The sequence below is a fragment of the Elephas maximus genome, chromosome X (genome assembly GCF_024166365.1).
Source record: "Elephas maximus indicus isolate mEleMax1 chromosome X, mEleMax1 primary haplotype, whole genome shotgun sequence".
Taxonomy (NCBI): domain Eukaryota; kingdom Metazoa; phylum Chordata; class Mammalia; order Proboscidea; family Elephantidae; genus Elephas; species Elephas maximus.
The window spans coordinates 89,538,603-89,560,581 of record NC_064846.1 but is presented as its reverse complement, the minus strand read 5'-3'; the positions used below and the strand labels follow the sequence as shown (position 1 = coordinate 89,560,581).

Here is a 21,979-nt window from a genome sequence, read left to right as displayed (position 1 = left end):
GTCAAGAAGGAGCGGAGATGGTACATGAAGCCAGGTGTTCGGGAGGATGGAACATAAGGAGGTGACAGACAGAATAAATCAAAAGAAGTCAAAAACAATAAAAACAGCAACAAAAAATGGCACTGAATGAGTGGGCTGATGTGGGTGGGGTGAATCCAAGTGGCAAGGATCCAGCGCATCCTTGGCTGAGTGACCATGGCCCACCAGAAAGCGGTGGAGGCTGAACGGGGGAAGAAGGGTGGGGATGGGAAAACGGTATCGCTGGTTACCAGGTGCTCTGTCTCCTACTGGGACCTCCTTGAAGCTGTCTTCCCATCCTCCCTGTCCACTGTTCTCCATGGCTGAGGAGTCCAAGATGGTGAATTGGTGCCACATTAGCTGGTAGGGGACCTCCATTCTGTATCTCTCCTTGCTCCCTGTTCTCTGTCAGTTTCTTATATCATTTGGTGCCTGATTGAGTTCTTTATCTCTTCATTTGATGCTTAGGGTTCCAGGATTGACATCTGTCTCTGTTTTACTTAGTTTTTCAGGTCTTTGCTGTGGAGGGATGGCGTGGTGCTTCCGTCTATAGCGCCATGTTGACTTTGCTCATCAAACAAAATTTTAAGCTAGAGTACAATCTCTGCTCTTTAAAAAAAGCAAAAAAACAAACCACTGTGGAGAAGAAAAGTTAGCGAAACTTTTGCGTTACATATGTAAATAAGACTTGAACAGACTAATTTAAAGTAGGAGCAAATGCTTAATCTGAACTACACCTTCTCTTTCTTTCCGGAGACCAGTCTTATAAGTAGAAGCCATTGCTGCTCAAAACTGTACTTGTAAATACTAGAAAGTTACACTCACAGCTATGAATGAGTATGAAGGAACTCCAGTTTGTATTAGAGTCATATTTTTTAACCATACACCAGAAGACACTGTAGGTAGTATAACTTTAAGACATAACTTCAGAACTTTTGAGACAAACAAGAAAGGCTGAAAAAACAATTAAATCAACCTAAAAGGAGGATATAAGTTAGTGGTAAATGTCTCTTAAGCAATTTTAAAAGGCCCACAAAGGAGATGACAGTGATGTTGGTAAAAAGACTAAAAACTTCCAAACTAAGTGATACACTATATCTAAATAAAAACTAATACTGGATTCAAAAACATTTTGACCAGCTATTCTAATGAAAAAAGAAAAAAAAAATGCAAAACTACACTTACCTGATGCATGGGAAGTTGGAGGTATAGGAGATATTTCAGTAAGAGTAGATGCAAGCCTATTTTCAGTCATGTCTGAAAAGGCTGGCTTTCACAATAAGTGATGTTTCTAAAAAAAAAAAAGTGAAATCGTAGATTAATCAAATGAAGTCAAAGTCATAATTTGCGCCTTACAAAATACTTCTAAGAAAAACCATCTTAAATAATTTTTCTCTCCAGAAATATTTATCTGAAATTGTTTTGAGGAAACCCTTCATAATAATTGTTAATCTTCATAAATGAAAGAGTATAAAATTTGGAGTCAAGAGTTTTGACTTGATTGCACGCTTTTGATTTATATGAAGACTTATAAAGATAGATCCATTTCACAGATACTGTGAAGAATGGTCTAGTTAAACAATTCATTGGTAATTTGATCAACTCAGTTCAAGATCAAACAATTATTTTTCAATCTATGATGTAAACTGACAAATGTTCATATTGCTTAGATAATTGTAAGAATTAACTAGATCCCTTTTAAAATGAAAAACCTGTTGCCATTGAGTTGATTCTGATTCTTAGCAACCCTGTAGGACAGAGCAGAACTGCCCCATAGGGTTTCCAAGAAGTGGCTGGTGGATTCGAACTGCCGACCTTTTGGCTAGCAGCCAAGCTCTTAACCATTGCGCCACCAGGGCTACTTTAAAATGATAGGGACATATATTTACCTTAACTCTCTTAGCTATTAAAACCAAATATCTTAAACATAACCCAAAGCTTCAAAACCAAACCTTAAAACTTAAAATACTTTTCAGATTCAAATATTTTGTGTGTATATGGCACCAAGTAACAAAATATGCTATAGTAGTCCAGATCCTTTATTCCAGAAAAACTTGGACACAAATCAAAAAGAAAAATCTAGTTCTTATGAAGGTGGAGTAAGAGAATTCTCAAGGGTAACCTCTTGTTGCTAAGCATGTCCTCCAAATGAAGTGTACTGTTGAGGTGCTGTAACTCCTTGGTAACATTGATGCAAAAGAATGTTCACTATGTCATAACACTAGTCACTACTTACATCATTGCCTTATCAAGTTTTTTGATGTAGCCTTTGGAGACTTCTTACTTGTGATGGCAGCCTTCCATAAACTAGCTTATGCTAGGGTTTTTTTTTTTTTTAAGAAAACTGTTGGAGATTCATAAAGAGATATGGAGTGTACGTAGCAGGAAAATTCGTATGTTCTCTTAGGTTGGGGATATAGGAAATAATTACCAACTTAATTTTTTTTTAATATCTACTCAATAGGGACAAGCACCTTCGACTAATTTGAAACTTTTACCACACCACCAAATTTGTTTAATTCAGGGCAAAAGCCATTGCTCTTTAGCTCATTCTAATGACTCGGTTGGTCAAGATTTAAAGCATAACCAACCCACAATGACATTTAAAAATAGAGACTTGAGAAATGAACTATTTCTATATCTATCCCTTCCTATTCCTTAACTTGTTTGTTTTTATCAGAACTTCCAATCACTGGAGCGAATGGTGTGTCAAGTTATAGGGTTTACTGCTTCACATCTATCTTTTCTGTAGCTATGTATCAACTTAGATCTAGAGTTAATTTAACCACTCATTCAATTTAGGGTGACATCCACACCTCAACAGATTCAAGATAGACACGCTGAGATAACAACCCTTTAGTAAGAACTGAAAAGGAAGTTTTAATTGTTTTGAAACTAAAATTAATTAGTGTTAGGCTCTCTAAATATAAATATGTTTAAAAATTCACCTTTAACAAGTAAACATTAAAACCAAAAAAAAAAAAACCCAAACCGGTTGCTGTTGAGTCGATCTTGACTCATAGTGACCCTATAGGACTGAGTAGAACTGCCCCATAGAGTTTCCAAGGAGCGCCTGGTGGATTCGAACTGCCGACTTTTGGGTTAGGAGCCATAGCTCTTAACCACTAGGCCACCAGGGTTTCCAAGTCAACATTAAAAAAAAAATTATATAGTATTAAATGCCCCATTTAGAGGGATTATTTTTAGTATTCCAGTTTTACAGGTTAAGTGGTGTCATTAAAGGAGTCAGATTTCTTTTTACCGCTTAAAGAACTTCTTATTTTTCCCCTTATGTTTTTTTGTTATTACTTTTATCATTTTAAAATTAAATGTTAAATTCACGCTTAAATTTTCAATTTCTTAAAAATGCTACGACCAATTGTTTATAAAAAACAAGCAAAATTCAAGAATAGGAATGGCATCACAATTATTTTTCGTGAATATACATTTATCCTTTTTAGTTTGTAGAATAAAATATTGAATACTCAAAGTGCAGAAATTGTAGAATGTAACTTTTATAGATATGTCAATATTATAACAGGCATAATTATAACTATACTATTATACTATTCTTCTGTAGACTCTAATTAAACATCTGCTTTAAGTGCAGCTTTCATCCAGCATATGAAGTAACATAACTACATAATAAAGTACAGCTTGACAAAGGCTTGGTTATCAAGGGTTTGTTTTTTCAGTGTTGCAGAGAATTTCTAGGGTTACTTCATTAAATACCTCTCCCTCAACACAGTCTATTTTCAGTCTTACGGGGGTGAAGTACCTTTCTCAATGCAGGTTTAATATGCAGTTTTTTAGCCTCTTGAAATCTGATAAATCTTGAAATCCCTTGATAAAATCCTATAGAAGCCTCCATTCTGCTATTCTATTCTCCCCACAAATTTACCATTATTCCCCAGCTACTTTGCACTATAGTTGGCCTACAAATGTAATGCTTTAACATTAAACAGGTCGAAAGAAACAAAATGCCATGTGAAGAAAAGCACAAAATATTGAGTGGCATTTCAAGTAAAACAAAATATATTCTTCTAGAAATAAAACCATAAATCTATGGCCATTTGATTTTCAACAACGATCACAAGTCCATTCAATGGAGAAATAATAATTTCTTCAACAAATGGTGTTAGAACAACTGTATTTCTATATGGACAAGGATGAAGTTGGACCCTACCTCATACCATGTTATGGACTAAATTGTGTCCCCCCCCCCAAAAAAAAATACGTGTTGGAGTCCTGACACCTATACCTATGGATATAATTCTATTTGAAAATAGGGTTTTCTTCATTATGTTAATGAGGCTGTATCAGTGTAGGGTGAGTCCTAAACCTAATTACTTCTGAGTTATAAAAAGAGCAGATTAGACACAGGGGGATGACAGGCACTCTTTAATGATGACAAGGGCAGATGAATCTATGAGCCCAGGAACTCCAAGGATGGCTACTAGAAGCTGAAAAAGACAAAAAAGGACCTCCCCCTAGAACCACACTCTAAATTCAGATTTCATGCCTACTGAACTGTGAGAAAATAAATTTCTGTTCTTTAAAGCTACCCACTTGTGGCATTTCTGTTATAGCAGCACTAGGAAACTAGAAAAACCAGGAAACTAAGAAGAATTTGGTACTGAGAAGTGAGAGTGCTACTGTAACAAATACCTAAAATGTGGAAGTGGTTTCAGAATTAGGTAATGGATGAGGCTGGAGGAATTTTGATTTGCTTGATAGTAGGAGTTTAGACTGCTTTAAAGATACTACTGGTAGAATTACGAACATTGAGTGTGATTCTTATGAGGGCTCAGAAAGAATTGAGAGCTGTGAGGAAAGCTTCTATCACCATGAACAAAATGTTGCTAGAAATGTGGATGTTAAATGTATTTCTTGTGATGCTTTAAAAGGAAATGATGAACACATGATTGGACACTGGAGGAAGGGCTATTTTTTTTATCAAGTGACAAAGAACTTGTCTGAATTATGTTAAAATATTTTGTGGAAAGTAGAACTTATAAGTGATGAACTTGGATATTTAGCTGAGGAGATTTCTAAGTGAAATCTTGAAGGGTCAACGTGGTTTCTCTTTGTCGCTTATAGTAAAATGTGGGAGGAAATAGATAGACCCAAAAATGAACTGTGCCACTAGTTTTGGAAAATTTTGTTGTACAAATAAGGAAATATGTCCTGGAAATTTCACCAAGGGTGTGGCTCCACATCTTTTGCTAAAGAGATTAAACCTCTGACTGATGGATCTAATTAACCACCACAGGAGAAATCATGCCAGCTTAGATTGAAAGGAATAGAGAAAGGAAGAAACGAAGGGAAGTTGTCTGAATACTGGAATTTTATAGGCAGGTAACTGGCTGTTTTCAAACACCTGTTGTCCTCCAAGAAAAGGAAGGCACGATCCCAAGAGCAGTTCAGAGATCAGCAGAACTGTTAAGGAAGCACAGGGCATGGGGCAGGGATGCTTTGGTTTCAAGGGGCGGATCCAACGTCTCCTAAGTTTCATAGAGTCCAGTCACCACCACCTTGGTTCTGGAAGGTGGGGCTGCCATTCAGGTGAGCCAAGAGAATGGGGTCACAGCTCAAAGTTGAGTGAGTGGGGCTGCCAAGTCAGTGGACCAGGAGAATGGAGCCACCCAGGACTGAGAGGGTGGGGTATCACTCAGGTGGATCAGGAGAATGGGGCTGTCCAAAGCTGAAGGAGCAGGGTTGACATCCCAGTGGGCCTGGAAGGCAAGGATGACACCCAGAGCTAAGAGGGCTCCACCCAGAATTCAAAGACCATGGCTAAAAGGGAGAGCCACGGTACAGAGGATCCTAGAGAACAGAGGATCATTTTCAAGCCTTGAGAGCTAATGGAATTTACTCTGCTGGGTTTTGGACTTCCTTAGTACCTGTGACCCCTTCTTTCTCTCCAATTTCTCCATTTGGAATGGGAATGTCTTAAAAAAAAATTTTTATTTATTTATTTTACCTTGTGTCTATTCCACCATTGTACTTTGGAAGCAGATAACTTGCATTCTAGATTTCACGCGTCCACAAATGAAAAGGAATTTTGCCCCAAGATGGAACACATCCAGAGTCTCCCTCATACTTGATTTAGATGAGTCATAAGATAAGATTTTGGACTTAGAATTGATGCCGGAATGGGCTAAGACTTTTCGGGGTGCTGGAATGGGGTGAATATATTTTGCATGTGGGAAGGCCATTAATTTTTGGAGGCCAAAGGGTGGAATGTTATGGGTTGAATTGTGTTCTTCCCAAATATGTGTTGCAGTCCTATAGACACCTATATCTGGATGCAATCCTCTTTGGAAATAGGGTTTTCTTTGTTATGTTAATGAGGCCATATGTCCTAAACATAATCACTTGAGTTATTAAAAAAGCAGATCAGACACAGATACAAGGAGAAGACAGACACTATCTGATGATGACGGAGGCAGATGAATCTACACACCCAGAAACTCCAAGGATTGCCAGCTACTAGAAGCTGAAATAGACAAAAAAGGAACTCCCGCTAGAGCCACACTCTGAATTTGGACTACACATCTCCTGAACTGTGAGAAAATAAATTTCTGTTCTTTAAAGCCACCCGCTTGTGATATTTCAGTTACAGCAGCACTAGAAAACTAAGGCATGTCATGTACCAAAATTAACTCAAAATGGATCAATGACCTAAATATAATAGCTAAAAGTATAAAAATCTTAGAAGAAAATGTAGGGGTAATCCTTCAGGACCTTGTTTTCGGCAATGGATTCTTAGATAGGACACCAAAAGAAGGAGCAACAAAAGAAAAAAAAACAGATGAATTGGTTTTTGATATTAAAAATTTTGTGCATCAAAAGACTTTATCAAGAAAATGAAGAGACAACTTGAGAATGTGAGAAATTTGGAAAACATGTGTCTGATAAGGGTTTTATATCCAGAATATATAAAGAATACCTGCAGCTCAACAACTAAAAGGCAAACAACCCAATTAAAAATGGGCTAAAGACTTGAATAGATGTTTCTCCAAAGAAGATATACAAATAGCCAATAAACATATGAATAGATGCTCAATGTCATTAGTCATTAGGGAAACGGAAATCAAAACCACAATAAAATGCCACTTCACACCTACCAGGATGGCTAACACCAGAAAAATGGAAAATGACAGGTGCCGGTGAGGATGTAGAGAAATTGGAAACCTTGTACATTGCTGGTGGGAATGTAAAATGGTGCAGCAGCTGTGTAAAACAGTTTGGGTGTGCAGTGGGTCTGGGAAGAGTGTTAAACAGAATTACCATATGAAACAGCAACTCCACTGCTAGATATATACACAAAAGAATTGAAATCAGGGACTCAAACAGGTAATTGTAAGCCAATGTTCATTGTAACATTATTCACAATAGCCAAAAGGTGGAAACAACCCAAATGACCATTAACAGATGACAGATTTAAAAAAAAATGTGATCTATACATACAGTGGAATATTATTCAGTCATAAAGCGAAATGACATTATTATACATGCTACAACATGGATGAATCTTAAAAACATTTTGCATAGTGAAATAAGTCAGACACAAAAGGAGAAATATATGATCCCACTTACATTAAATATCTAGAATAGGCAAATGCATAGAGACCAAAGTAGATTAGTGTTTTTTTTTTTATGGGCTGTATGGAGCCTTGGTGGCGCAGTGATTAAGAGCTCAGTTGCTAACCAAAAGGGCTGTAGTTCAAATCCACAGCTCCTAGGAAACAATACTGGGCAGTTCTACTTTGTCTATAGGGTCACTATGAGTCAGAATTGACTTGATGACAACGGGTATGGGCTGGAGGGAGGGAAGAATTGGGAGTTATTGCTCAATGGGCACTGAGTTTCTCTTTGGGGTGATGAAAAGTTTTGGAAATAGTGGTGATGGTTGCACAACACGTAATGTCATTGAATTGTACACCTAAAAATGGTTAAAACGGCAAATTTTATGCTGATACATTTTCTATCACAATAAAAAATAAATACTAAAAAATTCACCTTAATAAAGTATCTGCATATGAACAAAAACATTAACTCAGGTTGAAACAAGGAATTGTAAAAAAACATTAACTCAGGTTGAAACAGGGAATTATAGAACCCATAAAAAAATATTAGCTTACTTAGAAACAAAAAGTCTTATAAATTCATTCTTAAAAGTTCTATAGTTTTGATTTTAAGCTAAACACCCTGTGATGGTTAAAGTTATGTGTCAACTTGACTAGGCAATGGTTTTCAGTGGTTTGGCAGACACTATGTAATGACCTTCCGTCAATTGAAAGGGGTGTTTCTTGGGGATGCAGCCTGCTTCCAGTATATAAGTGGCAAACCTCGCTTTCTTTCTTGACACTGCAATCTCCTAGTCGCCTGATCTCTGCTCCGGTTCTTGGGTCATAAACGTGCAGAAATCTCTGGCCTGCTGTCTGACCCGCAGATTTGCATTTGACAACCCCCTCAACCCCGTGCCATGAGCCAGCAGAGGTCTTCGACCTGTCACGTGACCCATGGATTTGGGACTTGCCAGCCTCCACAATTGCATGAGCCATTTCCTTGAAGTAAATTTCGGCATGTATTTATGTACACATCACTGGTTTTGCTCCTCTAGAGAACCCAGGCTAAGACATACCCTCACACTTTCATAAATGGAGAGATTGCTGCAGTTAAAAAGTGCTGACACCCTCCTGCAGGTTGCAATAAAGGAGTTTTGTGCCTCACTGCATAATGCCTAAGCTAAATTTTGTGACTATACACATTTAATACAAAATGCTTTGTGAATTTTTATACAGTTTATTTAATTCAATTATTGGTCAGATGTAAATATTGAAAATTTATCTTACAGTAAGCAAATAGATACATTTAAATTGTTTCAAAATAGACTATATCTAATTGTGTATTGCTACAATAGAAATAAAACTCTTTAGAACCTCATTTAAGTACATTTTATACTATGACATGTGTATGCATTTTGAAAGGAATGTGTGAACCTCAGACACTATTTTCAAACTTTTTAAAAAATGGAAAAATGCCTCTTAAATATCTTACTTGATTAAGAAGCAATGCTTATTTTCCAGATCTAGGCTCAGAGTTTCCCCCACAGCTTCATAAATTGTGTATTTCAATCCAGGGCATGTAGTTTCGTTTCATAGCTATTGTGTCTCCACTCGCCCCCACGTAACATTCTTCAAATAAACTTCCCTACAGTAGCCACTTGTTCAAAGCCTTTTAAAAGTCTAATTCCAAAGTCATAAATAATTCCTAAAAATGGAAAAAAATATTTTGAAAAACCGCTTCTAGAATATACTCTACCATATAACTACAGTTTAAATTTAACTTCTAACTTGATAAAAGTAAGTATATTCTGTATTCCTTTAAAATTAATATAATTATGTAAGTAGTTGATAAGGCAAACTGAATCTTAGTGAAAGAAAGCATACACTCTTACTACCATTATTTTAGTTTTATCTCAAAGAACGTAAAATTGCACTGTTTTGTAGTGAATCAAAAGACTTGAGGTCAAATACCTGTTTTGCCCTTTATTACGACCAGCTGCCAGTTAGTCGATTTCAACTCTGGCAACCTATACTGTGTCAGAGTAAAACTGCTCCACAGAGTTTTCAATGGCTGCGATCTTTCAGAAGCAGATAGCCAGGTCCTTTTTCCGAAGTTCATCTAGGTGGATTCAAACTGCCAACCTTTCAGTTAGTAGCCCAGTGTTTAACTGTTGTGCCACCGAGGGACTCTTTGCCCTTTATTAGGCAAGTTTTATTTATGTTTATTCAGGAAATTTTTTTAGGAAACCCTGGTGGCGCAGTGGTCAAGAGCTACAGCTGCTAACCAAAAGGTCAGCAGTCTGAATCCACCAGGTGCTCCTTGGAAATTGTATGGGGTAGTTCTACTCTGTCCTGTTGGGTCGCTATTGGGTTGCTATGAGTCAGAATCGACTCAACAGAATGGGTTTTTTTAAAATTTATGTTTATATTCTCCATTGCTTAGCACATAGTAGGCACTTAAGAAATGTTGAGTAAATGATGAAACTTTTATCTGAAAATGCCTTACTCTATTAGTTGTTGTTACGTGCCCTCGAGTCAGTTCCGACTCACAGCATACCTACAACAGAACAAAACACTGCCCAGTCCTGCGACATGCTCACAATCCTTGCTATGCTTGAGCCATTGTCGCATCCGTCTTGTCGACAGTCTTCCTCTTTTTTTGCTGACCCTCTAATTTACCAAGTATGATGCCCTTCTCTAGGGACTGATCCCTTCTGATAACATGTCCAAAGTACATGAGACAAACGCTGGCTATCTTTGTTTCTAAGGTGCAATCTGGCTGCACTTTTTCCGAGGCAGATTTGTTCGTTCTTCTGGCAGTCCACGGTATTATATTCAATATTCTTCGCCAGCGCCATAATTCAAAGGCATCAATTCTTCTTCGGTCTTCCTTATTCATCGTCCAGCTTTCGCATGCATATGAGGCTATTGAAAATACCATGGTTTGGGTCAGAAGCACCTTACTTGTCAAACTGACATCTTTCCTTTTAACACTTTAAAAAGGTCTTAATTGGAGCAGATTTGCCCAATGTAACGTGTCATTTGATTTCTTGACTGTTGCTTCCATAGGCTTTGATTGTGGATCCAAGTAAAATGAAATCCTTGACAACTTCAATCTTTTCTTCATTTATCATGTTGTTGCTTATTGGTCCAATTGTGAGAATTTTTGTTTTCTTTAAGTTGACATGTGAACCATACTGAAGGCTGTAGTTTTTTTTTTTTTATCTTAATCAGTACGTGCTTCAAGTCCTCTTCCCTTTTAGCAAGCAAGGTTGTGTCATCTGCATATTGCAGATTGTTAATGAGTCTTCTACCAATCCTGATGCCACATTTTTCTTCGCATAGCCCAACTTCTCAGATTATTTGCTCAGCATACAGAGTGAATAAGTATTATGAAAAAATACAACCCCAATGCATACCTTCCCTGATTTTAAACCACGCAGTATCCTCTTGTTCTGTTTGAATGACTGCCTTGTGGACTATGTACAGGTTCCTCATGAGCACAATTAAATGTTCTGGAATTCTCATTCTTTGCTATATTATTCATAATTTGTTATGATCCACATAGTTGAATGCCTTTGTGTAGTCAATAAAACACAGGTAAACATCATTCTGGTATTCTTTGCTTTCAGTCAAGATCCATCTGACATCAACAATGATATCCCTTGTTCCAAGTCCTCTTCCGAATCCATCTTGAATTTCTGGCAGTTCTCTGTCCATCTACTGCTGCAATCATTTTTGAATGATCTTCAGCAAAATTTTATTTGTGTGTGATATTAATAAAATTGCTCAATAATTACTGCATTCTGTTGGATCACCTTTCTTTGGAATGGGCACAAATATGGATCTCTTCCAGTCGTTTGGCCAGGTTAGCTGTCTTCCACATTTCTTGCCATAGACGAATGTGCACTTCTAGCACTACATCTGTTTGTTGAAACATCTCAGTTGATATTTGGTCAATTCCTGGAGCCTTGTTTTTCGCCAGTGCCTTCAGTGCAGCTTGGACTTCTTCCTTCATACCAGTCATTCTTGATCATATGCTACCTCCTGAAATGATTGAATGTCAACCAATTCTTTTTAGTACAGTGACTCTGTGTATTCTTGCCATCTTCTTTTGATGATTCCTGTGTCATTTAGTATTTTGCCAATAGAATCCTTTACTATTGCAACTTGAGGCTTGAATTTTTTCTTCAGTTCAGCTTGAGAAATGCTGAGCGTGTTCTTTCCTTTTGGTTTTCTAACTCTGAGCCTTTGCACGTGTCATTATAATACTTTACTTCTGTCTTCTCAAGGTACCCTTTGAAATTTTCTGTTCAGCTCTTTTGCTTCATCATTTCTTCAGTTTGCTTTAGCTACTTGAAGTTCAAGAGTGAGTTTCAGAGTCTCTTCTGACATCCATTTTGGTCTTTTCTTCCTTTCCTGTCTTTTTAATGGTCTCTTCAGTTCTTCACGTATGGTGTCCTTGTTGTCATTCCACAACTCATCTGGTCTTCGGTCATTAGTGTTCAATGACTCAAATCTTTTACTCTAGTAGGCAATCATTTAAAAAGAGTCCCAATTACAAAGTGTTGAAAATAAAATACGCAATTTTTAAGGAATGGAGGACACTTTAAATAATACAGTTTAATACTAATGAATAAGGGCAATACCTTAATATATGTTGGACAATGAATAAGGAAGACCGAAGAAGAATTGGCGCCTTTGAATTATGGTGTTGGCGAAGAATCTCGAATACACCATGGACTGCCAGAAGAACGAACAAATCTGTCTTAAAAGCCAGAATGCTCCTTAGAAGCGAGGATGTTGAGCCTTTGTTTCATGTACTTCGGACATGTTATCAGGAGGGACCAGTCCCTGGAGAAGGACATCATGCTTGGTAAATTAGAGGGTCAGCAAAAAAGAGAAAGACAGTCAAGGAGATGGATGCTGCAGTGGCTCAAACATAGCAAGGATTGTAAGGATAGCATAGGACTGGGCAGTGTTACATTGTGTTGTACATATGGTTACTATGAGTTGTAACCGACTCAACGGCACCTAACAACAACATAACAATATCTAAAGAAATCTTTGTCTCTAAGATCATTGATTTACTGGTTCCTAAGATTTAACAGATGAGTAAGTTTCAAAGTTAAAAATGAAAAATTTCCACTTTAGAGATAAAATTAGATCAAAACCATTCAGTATATTTATTATGAATTTTTTATTTATAGGTGACTTATTTCAGAAAAGGAGCCCTGGTAGTGAAGTGATTGAAAGTTCAGCTGCTAACAAAAAGGGTGGCAGTTCGAATTCATCAGCCGCTCCACATAAGAGAGATGTAGCAGTCAGGTTCCTTAAAGATTACAGTCTTGGAAACCCTATGGGGCAGTTCTACTCTGTCCAATAGGGTTGCTATGAGTTGGTATTGATTCGATGGCAACGGGTTTGGGCTTTTTTTTTTTTTTTTGGTTGTTGTTTTATTCCAGAAAAAATGTATTTTATTTAAAGCAAAAGCTAAAGTCATCTACTATTGTATTATCTATTAAAAAAAAATTAGAAGTATAGAAACCCTGGGTGCATAGTGGTTAAGAACTACGGCTGCTAACCAACAGGTCGGTAGTTCGAATCTATCAGACACTCCTTGGAAACATTATGGGGCAGTTCTACTCTGTCCTATAGGGTCGCTATGAGTCAGAATCGACTCGACGGCAGCGGGCTTGGTTTTGTTTATTAGAAGTACATTCCAAGTAAAATTTATCATGAATAGAAGGATTGTATCAAAATCACAGAAATGGACTGTGAGGGATGCAACCTTGGGAATGATAGAAAATTTTTACATTTTCACTAAAGAAGGGGGCACAAAGAGGTCAGTTAACATCAGATGACATAAGCAGAGTTCCTTCCATCCCAACCCCAACCCCTCTTTTGAAAGACAAGTTTAATTTTGAGGCAAAGGCCAGAGTCTACATCTACGGCAAATTTTAATTGGACTGGCCAGTCAAATTTCATCATCTTTTTAAACTCACGTGGAGGTGTGTTTATTTTTTTTCATAAGTGACTTACCAGAGTACTGCAAGAGGTTTAATAAAAAAAAAAAGCTAATGATGGTGATGATGATGGTATAGCTAATATGTCTTACTCTCTTACTATGTGCCAAGGACTGTTCTAGTCATTCTACAAGAGTTAACTCATTTAAGCCTCAATATACTTATCAAGTTGGCATTTTATCATCTCTTTATATTATAATCACATAATTACCTATTATGTAATTGGCTTGTGATTGGTGTTGTGTGGGATACAAAAGAAAGATACATGTTCTTGACCTCAAAGGTAAGTTTTTCTTTTCAGGAAGCACATTTAGAAATAAATTTAATAAGACAATTCAGTGTAGGTATTTTTCTGAGTTCTGACTCCTACCTTGCCCACACCTCTCCAGCCTAATATCAGTATCTATTTTTATTTTAATTAATTAATTCTACCACAGGCAAGGTTTTTTTCCCTTGACCTCTTGCTTCTTTTGTCTTCCAACTTTTGCATAATTAATAAGGAGAGAAAAAAATCTTATCATAGTTCATTAATAAAGAGTAGTGCTGGTAATAAATCTAAAGCAATGTGTTAGGTTTAGAAGTGAAATTAGATATGGCCAATAAATTCCATCCACCTGCCTGCCCAGAAGTTTAAGGATTCCCATGTCTCTAGCCACCATTTCTTCATCTACCTTTAATTTAAGTTCATTTTCCCCCTCAATTATCAGCATATAATTTTCAATTAGAAAGGATTTTAATATACTTTGTGGAGAATAAAATGTAAAAAATTCACACAATCGAAAGTGTTCTCAATTTTCTACGTGCAATTATAAAGAATAGATTTTTTTTTAAAAAACATAGATTTAATAGACAACTATTACTTTTTAAGAATGAAAACAAAATTTCAAAGTTAAAACTGTAAAAGGAATTCTGGTTGATCATTTTGTCATGGAATACATTTTAAAAGATATTGGGTATAATTTTTCTAAATTTAGAATTTAAATATTTTTGGAGGACTTCCATAAATCAGTCAATGTTAAACCAACAGAGAAACAACTTTTTAGCAGACTATATTGCACTTCAGTGAAATATGCAGAGAAACAAGACATTATTTGAGATACAAAAATGATCCCAAATCATAATAAAGCAAATATACTTAATGATTTTAAAAGTTAAAATTTTAGTACAGAAAAACAAAGTATGAGAAGGAATGAATACCACTGGAGCTTAATAAATTCCGAAGACATGGGAAAATACACAAGATTCACTGTTGGATAAAAATAACTGAATGTAAAACTATATATATAGTATGCATATGCCCATATCTACATATATGCAGAGAGAAAAGATTGGAAGGAAATACACTAGAATCTTACCAGTGCTCCTGGCAAAGTCATCATTAAGCACTTGGTTGCTAACTGAAAAGCTGGCAGTTCGAACCCACCAGCCCATAAATGGGAGAAAAGATCTGGTGATCTGTTCTCATAAAGATTACAGCCTAGAAAACCCTGTGGGGGCAGTTCTACTCTATCATATAGAGTCACTATGAGTCAGAATTGACTCAAGGGCACACAACAACATCTCTGGTTTTGTGGGATTATAGGTGATTTACATTAAAAAATAAATTTTCTCTGTTTTCCAAGTATTCTTAAATGACTCTATTTCACTTTTAAAATTAAAGTGTAAGTTATTTCATAAATGGAGGCAATGAGAGGATAAATCTAGGACAAATTTGTACCTATACAACAAATACTGAATTACTAGAACCAAGACCCCTCCTCCATTTGAAGCCTGAAGAAATGATTTCAAAGACAAATGAAAAGCAGACCTATGAGGCTACATCACCCAAGTAGTGCTCCTAGTTGAGACTACATACAGAATTTGTGGGAAAAAAGTATATAGTGTATATAAAAATATTTGAGAAGTCACTAGAGAGAATTTTGAGATGATCACTTTATGATAAATTATTAAGGGAAGCTGAGGATGTGTGAGATGTGTATCTAACCTTCTGAGGCTGATGTCATAGAAGGCAGTTATGCTCTTCATAAAATGTCCTTTGGCGTCACTGCAAAACATGGACTACAGGAATGGATGGTCATCAGGCTAACCTAGTATGACATTTCTAACTCAAAATTTTCTCCATAAATAAATACTTAAATTACTAATTAAAACAAAACAAAACAAAATTAAGTCCCCAATAAAAGCCTGAACTACAAACGGTCATAATTAAGAAATTATGTTTAGTTCTGGCAAAGGTCTGCGGGATCATATGTTGCATGTACTATCATTCTTAGACGGACTCTTGAGTCTCTATTTGAAAACCGTGGTCCTTTGCCCTTTGAGATCAACGATACATTTTCATGAAAAACTATTATATCAGATTAATATATCTGTACATTCCTTATGCTGGTGTCACATAATCCCGACAATTTAAAATTCTTTTAATCTCCAAAAACTGCTTAATTTTCTGCGTTGAATGGTGTAGCATTTCTTTGAAAGAGAAATAAGATGTTAACATTAAAAAGTTTATTTTAAATGTCATTTACTCTTCAGTTTTAGAAAAGCTACTAAGTTAATGTCCTCAAATCACCATTACAAATCAAATTATCCTGAACATAAAAAAGTGACAGAAATAGATTATTTTAAGTACAAATTATATAGTTCAGTCATTTCAAAAATTTAAATTTTAGCATGAGTGAATTACTTTTGTTAAAAAATGTAAGCAGAAAGAAGAATTTGCCTACTTACTTTTAGGGAAAAAAAGTCAACAAATAAACCAAGTAAAAATATTTGATAAATTTAAACTTACCCATTTTTTCTTTTAAGGTATTTAATTCACTAATTAGTGTAATTAAAAAAATAAAAGTTTGTGAAAAATTTAATTTTCACTTAGAAATGAAAATATTAGTGATTGTTCTAAACTCTAAATCTAAAACACAGCAAAACAAACAAAACCCAACACATAAAATAGACATAAAACCTCTATTGTATTAAAATTAACAGTAAAATTTTAAAAAAACCTGGTGGCTTAGTGGTTAAGAGCTACAGCTGCTAACCAAAAGGTCAGCACTTCAAATCCACCAGGCACTCCTTGAAAACCCTATGGGGCAGTTCTACTCTGCCCTGTAGGGTCTCTAAGAGTCAGAATCAACTGGACGGCAACGGGTTTGGTTTTTTAGGTCGAGCAAAAGTTTCCAAGAATTAGTTTAATTTTCTATTCTTGTAAAAAAAATTTTTAAAGTAACAAAGCATAATTTAAAATTGTGGTGTTTACTTACAAAAATAAACCATAAAGCTCTTTGGCATTTTTGTCACACTCGCTCTTTATGACACCGATATTACATTAAGAATCAGGTTTCACTTATATTCATTATGCTTTCAATCTTCTAAGAAAGAGAGGCATGTCTCATTCAAAGGAGGGACATATGTGAAGGAGTGGGGAGGGGTGTGGCATGAAACTGGGGGGAGGAAAGGCTCGATTTCTTCCTGTAAGGTGTTGTAATTTATGAATTAACATTTAAGGCCCTTAATTCCTTTGGATATTTGTCAGAATACTGATAAAATAATTACTAATTTCTTAAATGTATTTGGCATCAGCGATACTCCTAGAAAATAATTAATTTGTCCCATTGTCAAGGGCTGGATTATTTAAGGACAAATTTGGGAAAGAAAAAACATGCAAACATAACATGGAGAGAGACCCAGACAATTTGAGTCAAAGGATTTCACAAGGTGCCCACACAAGTAAGTCTTAAAATAAGAATAAGAAGTAGTAGTAGTAGCAGTACAGGTAGAAAAAGCAAGGGCATTCATTACCAGTTTAGTTTTCTGTTTAGCTTTGGAAAAGTCAACGATTCGTAGAAATGATAACGGGTACCTCAAGGTGCAATGCAAAGATCAAAACAAAACATAAAAACAATGATTTCTGAACAAATCAACCTCTCAACCCTAAGCCACACAAATACTGATCCCTTAGATGGTTAAATAAAAGATGCCAAGTTCTGGGCAATGCTCAGCAAGGAATCTAAATTTCTCCCTTCAATAAATAAACATCTGGTTCACTTACCAATTTCTATGGGGGTGCGGGGAGTGGGGAAGACAAGATTAAGTTCGGCGCTGGACAGAAATAAACTAGACTTCCCTGCAAACCGTCCGTCTACCATAGGAGCTTCAGATTCTGACAAACAACTGCAAAGAAAACTACTGTTGCTGCAAAGTCAAGGAACGTACAAATTGGCCACAAAGATGACTCTCAAAAATCAGTTCACGTTCCAAATATTTATCAGTCGGGACAGTGCGTTCGGAATAGGAAAAGAGACTGGGCAACGGTGACCCGTCCGGGATTAAGAAAGATAAAAGACGGGGCTGGAAAAGCAGTCACCAAAAAATATACTGAAGAAGTGAAGCTAAGTGAAGAAAAACGGCAGCAAGCAGGACCTACGTGGTTTGAGCCTCTTAGGCGCTGCACTGGGAGCGTCACCCCATGGCTGGCGAGAGAGCGCACCTTTTATATAGTCCCTATCTTAAAGAAGCTACAGAGGTAAAAGGAGCTGTTGGTCGCTCCCTGCCCTTCCCCCAACTCGGAAACTCTTCTCTCCAAAAATATCCTCTCACCTCTTTGAGTCAGCCGCAGCAGCCTTGTAACCCTATCCATTAGCATCCCAGCAACAAGCAAACTCAGTCCCGGGCCTGGCAGCCGCCGCCCCATCCCCTCCTCCCAGTGTCTACTCAGCGAGTTCCATCCTGTCACCGCATTGCGCCTGTCCCTTCCCCGCTCAGAAGTCCTCTTCGAGACTACTCACACCCCTTGGCGGGGCCGCCCGCCTGTGTGTCCAAGCACACCAACAGTCGTTGAGAACGGAAGAAAGGCACAAAGTTAGGAGCTACAGCAGCAGCTGTTCCGAGCCCAAGGACGGGGAGGGGAGGAGCAAGAAAGTAATAAAAGTGAGAGGAAAAAAACAAGAGTGATTGTGGCTCGCATCCCCCGCGCTGTTGCCTCATCGGGGTCACAGGCCCCGGGCGTGCACGGATCAACTAACCTGGCCACCTACTTTTGGAGAGTCGTCTTTTTGTCCACTTTCCTTGACTTTGCAGAAACTGTAGTTTTCTGTGGAGTTACTTTTCAGAATCTGAGCTCCTAGAGTCGGGGGATGGTGCGAGTAGCAGAAAGGAAGTGTTAGTTCCTTGGCTCCCTGCCCCAGCGCGATGTTTATGTGCTTCAAGCACTTAAATGTCTCCTTAAACCCTGGACGTCATCTCTATGATGGACCTTCAACAAGTTGCCTTGGGAAGAGCTGGGGTGGTGGACTAAGCTGACTCCCTGAGCTCCGTGTCTATGTCTTGGGTCAGTAACCAGGATAGGGCCACACCTCTACTTCTGAGCCACATGAACTCCCCCACCCCCACCCCGAGTTGCTAAGTTGGACTCAGGGAGCTCCTTGGAAAGCATTACCCCCCAGAAAAGGTTGAACAAGGGTCCAAACTACGTTTGCAGGCTCTTCTGAAGCCCTTTCGTTCTTCTCTAGTCTTCCTGTCAGAGCCAAGGAATCAGGGGCGAAGTTAGGTTATTGATTTGGAATCTTTCTTCATTTCTAATATAGGCCTTTACAACTATAAATTTCCCTCTGAACACTGCTTTCGCTGTATCTTACTAATTTTGGTATGTTGTGTTTTCATTTTCATTTGTCTCAAAGTGTTTTCTAATTTCTTCTTTGAACCCTTGGTTATTTGAGAATGTGTTGTTTAACATCCACATGTTTGCAAATTTTCCTGTTTTCCTTTTTATTGGTTTCTAGCTTTAATCCACTATGATTGGAGAAGAGCCTTTCCATGAGTTCAATCTTTTTAAATCTATTGAGACTTGTTTTATGGTCTAAAATATGATCTATAATGGAGAATGTTCCATGTGCACATGTGAAAAATGTGTATTCTTTTCTTTGGTGGAGTGTTACATATTTGTCTATTAGGTCTAGTTGGTTCATAGTGTTGGTAGAATCATTTATTTACTTATTGGTCTTCTGTCTAGTTGTTATGTTTATTATTGAAAGTGGGGTATTGCAATCTCCAATTATTATAGAACTGTCTATTTGTCCTTTTCAATTCTGTCAACGTTTGCTTGGAATATTTTGGAGTTGTGTTGTTATGTGCATATATTTATAACTGTTATATCTTCTTGATGAATTGTCCCTTTTTTCATTATGCAACATCCTTTGTCTCTTATAACAGTTTTGACTTAATGACTGTTTTGTCTAATATTGATATCAGCTCTCTTTTGGTACTATTTGTGTAGAATATTTTTTTTGCACCTTTTCACTTTTAACCTGGATCTAAAGTGAGCCTCCATATAAAGTGAGTCAGTTGTAGACAGCATACAGTTGGATCATTAAAAAAAATCTAATTCTACTAGTCTCTGCTTTTAATTGGAGTGTTTGATCCATTTTCATTTAAAGTAACTGTTGATAAGGAAGGATTTACTCTTGTAATTTTGGTATTCGTTTTATGTATGTCATCCAGTTTTTATTCCTTAATTTCTCCATTACTGCCTTCTTTTGTGATTATTTTTTCTATTGTGCCCTTTTTATTCCCTTTTCATTTTTTTATGTGTATTTTTTGTTTCTTAGTGATTACCTTAGAGATTACAACTAATATTTTTAACTTTATAGCAATCACATTTGACTTAATACTAGCTTAGTTTCAATAGTATACAAAACTCTGCTCCCTTAAAGTTCCATCCCCCCTTATGTTGTTATTGTCAAAAATTACATCTTTATATATTATGTAACTATTAACATTATTTATAATTATTGTTTTATGCATTTGTCTTTTAAATCATTTAGGAAAAAAAGAGGAATCAGAAACCAAAAATGAAATAAACAAAAATGAATTACATTTACCCACTTTTTTTTTTTTTTTTTTTACGTAGCTAGCTTTACCATTGTTCTTTATTTCTTTGCGTGGTTTTGAGTTGTTGTCTAGTGTCCTTTCATTTCAGCCTAAAGAACTCCCTTTAGCATTTTTTTGTTTTTTTTGTAGGGCAAGTTTACTAGTCATGAGCTCCCTCTGCTTTGTTTATATGGAAATGTCTTATTTTCTCCTTTTTGTTTTGCTGGGTATAGATTTCTTGGTTGACAGTTTTTTTTTTTTTTTTCTTTCAGCACTTTGAAGTATCCTCTCATTGCCTTCTGGTCTTCATGGTTTCTGAAGGGAAAGTATTTATTAACCCTATTGTGGATTCCCTGTATGTGATGACTTGATTCTGTCACAACTTTTAAGATGCTCTCTTTGTTTGGCTTTTGACAATTTGACCATGTGTCTCATGTGGATTTCTTTGAGTTTATACTACTTGGAGTTCATTCAGCTTCTAGAATGTGTAGATTCATGTCTTTCATAAAATTTGTAACTTTTTGAGCTATTATTTTTTGAACATTCTTGCTGCTTCTTTTTTTCTCTCCTCTCCTTCTGGTATTCTCATTATGTGTATATTAGTGTGCTTGATTTTGTTCCACATGCTTCTTTTCTTTCTGCTTCTCAGACTGGATAATCTCCATAGACTTAGCTTCAAGTTGGCTGACTATTAATTTAGTGAATTTTTCATTTCAATTAGCAAAATTTTCAGCTCCAGAATTTCTATTTGATTCCTTTTTGTGATTTCTATTTTTTTTAATTGATATTTTCTATCTGGCAAGACACCATTCCCCTGGACCTCTAGTTCTTTTTCATGGTTTCTTTTAGCTCCTTAAGCATATTTAAGAAAGTTTATTTCAAGTATTTGTCCAGTAAGTTCAATGCCTAGATTCCTTAGGGACAATTTTCTATTAATTTCTCCTCTCCCCCCAGTGAATGGGCTGTACTTTCTTGTTTCTTTGTATGCCCTATAATTTCTTATTGAAATCTGAAAATTTTTTAATATGATAATTGGCGACTCTGAAACTCAGATTCTGGAATTGAGATTCTCCCTGTCCCCAGAGTTTCTTCTTGATGCTTGTTTTGGGTTGTTGTTGTTTCTTTATTGTCTTTTCTAAACTATTTTTCTAAAGTCTGTATTCCATGTAATGAGTGGACACTGAAGTCTGTGTTCTATTAGCTTAGTGGTCAGTTAGTGTTTTGACAGAGTTTTCTTAAATGCCTGGAGGCAATAAAAGAAAAAAAATCGTCTAGTCTTTGCAGATTGGTTCTGTGGTGAGCGCAATGCTTCTTTCAATGCTTAGCCAGGCCTTTTAAAACACCTTTTTTTTTTTTTTAGTATTCATTTCCTGATTGCACCAAGCCCGAAGGTCAGCCATAGGTGAAAGTTTAAAGTCTCCCGGTGCTTTTCTGAACACGCATCCATCCCTGGGTACGTATGTGTTGTTTTCAATTCCCCAGTATACGTTAGAACCTAAA

General features: G+C 36.6%; 1 long non-coding RNA gene across 1 annotated transcript in view; it reads right to left on the bottom strand.

Moving 5' to 3' along the window:
• LOC126069697 (uncharacterized) overlaps positions 1-18,489 on the bottom strand; it is a 46,348-nt gene extending 27,859 nt beyond the window's left edge. The window contains exons 1-2 of the long non-coding RNA XR_007516011.1: positions 18,212-18,489; positions 1,204-1,309 (exon numbers count right to left, since the gene is read on the bottom strand). This is a non-coding gene — a long non-coding RNA (uncharacterized LOC126069697). The remainder of the gene's footprint in view (positions 1-1,203; positions 1,310-18,211) is intronic.
• Positions 18,490-21,979: the final 3,490 nt, after the last annotated feature.